A 1,775-nucleotide genomic window follows, 5' to 3' on the forward strand; every position below is an offset into this window, starting at 1 on the left:
CTTACTCTTGCAATGTTCGCAAAATGCCATGGCCATGCAGCTTTCTCCCAGGACTTCTAGGCTCCAGCTTTCCAGAAAATCTCCCGTTTGAGCTCACAGGAAAATTCTGGAACCATCCTAGCTTCTCTGCAGTGCTTGGGAAGTCTGAACTCATTGTTCCCAAGCCAGTGAGACCTGGGTGGGCCCTTTACCTGGACTCCTCCAACCTGGACCCCTGCAAGCCCATCTGTCTCTGCTTCTGCAGGTAAAGCAGGAGGAGGAGACCAAGACCAGTGCAGTCCACCCGCCCTGCACCAGTGCACAGTTCTAACCCTTTTTCTTCCTTTCTGTGCCTTTACTTGTCTGCCATTTCATTTGATTCGTTCAGAAGAGGCACAGGTAACTCATTGCCTTTCTCTCCTTATTAGTGAAGAGACAGCACTTGGTGTTTCTAGTCCAGGAGGGATGGAAGCACCATCCCCGAGTGGACAGGGATAAGTTGGGGGTGAAAGGATCACTGGGGTTCAAACAAGTTAGATCTGATATTAATTCTGGATCCCCAAAGGGAGACATCAAAGAAGCAACTGAGTACCCAACTCTGGAGTTGTGGGGAGGCCCGGGCTGGGAGCAGGAACGTGGGAGTCTTTCCCATGTGGGTGTCAAGACAAGATTTAATGCAGTAATGCTGGCTGGGATCTCTCAGGAAATGCAGCTGGAGACAAGAGCCCCATGTGGTGCCCTGGGGCACAGCAGAAAGTTCTAAGGGGGGACAGGAGGAAAATAAGGTCAAGGGGTTCTTGGGCTAAATTGTGTCCCCCAAAATCCATATGTTGAAGTCCTAACCCCCATACCTCAGAATGTGACCTTATTTGGAAACAGGGTTTTTGTGGAGGTGACCGAGTTCCAATGACGGCATTAGGGTGGGCCTGGTCCAGTCTGACTATGTCCTGTAAGACAAGGAGATGAGGACACAGATGCACACAGAGGGATGACCCTGTGAGGACACAGGGAGGAGATGCCGTCTGCAAGCAGAGGAGAGAGGATTCAGAGGAACCAGCCCTGCCAATAATTTCATCTCGGATTTTCAGCCTCCAGGACTTTGAACCAATAAATGTACATTGAAGCTCCTGGCCTATGGGATTTGTTATTGCCGCCCCATACAGGTGGGGACCTGGGAACCTGGGAAAATCATGCGTCTCAGAGTGGGGCCCAGGAGGCCACTGCTGCTGGAGGTCAAGCAAGGGCAAGGCTGGGAATGTCCCTCCTTCCCCATGACCGTTCTGAATTTCTTCGGATAAAAATGGAACAGATATATTTGGAAATAGTTTAAAACCTGGTACCGTGACTGGTGCTTCATAAATTTGTCTCAAAACACACAGATAGATAAACTGTATAAAGAGAAAACAAGAAGACACAGACTGGAAAACAGATCTGATTGTTACCAAGGCATTTAGAGTGCAATTTCTCATTTGCTGTGGACACATTGATAAGAGAATTCCACACTGGGTTTTCTGTCTGCCACCTTGCTAGCGATCGGCCCACTGGGAACATTTTATTAACCCTTTATTCAACTTTTTTTCATTTTACTTCCAGTGCCTAGATAAGCACTGTCCAATAGAAATATAATGCAAGCCAGAAAAAAAACCAAACTACCAAAAATCCAGATGGACACCTTTTGTGGGGCAGAGATGGAACAGAAACGCTTAGCAGCAGCAGCGAGGGACATTGCAGCCACCAGCTGAAGAAGGGCTCCTGCCCCAGGGGTCCTGGGTGGTTTGGGTCTAGGGGTCACGGGG

At 49.0% G+C, this 1,775-nt stretch overlaps 1 non-coding gene across 1 annotated transcript; it reads left to right on the forward strand.

Moving 5' to 3' along the window:
* The first annotated feature begins 1,411 nt into the window (after positions 1 to 1,411).
* LOC115893054 lies at positions 1,412 to 1,532 on the forward strand. Its single transcript, XR_004053010.1, has one exon. It is a non-coding gene; the product is annotated as a small nucleolar RNA SNORA32 (small nucleolar RNA).
* Positions 1,533 to 1,775: the final 243 nt, after the last annotated feature.

The sequence above is a fragment of the Rhinopithecus roxellana genome, chromosome 13 (assembly GCF_007565055.1).
Source record: "Rhinopithecus roxellana isolate Shanxi Qingling chromosome 13, ASM756505v1, whole genome shotgun sequence".
In the NCBI taxonomy this organism is placed as follows: Eukaryota; Metazoa; Chordata; class Mammalia; order Primates; family Cercopithecidae; genus Rhinopithecus; species Rhinopithecus roxellana.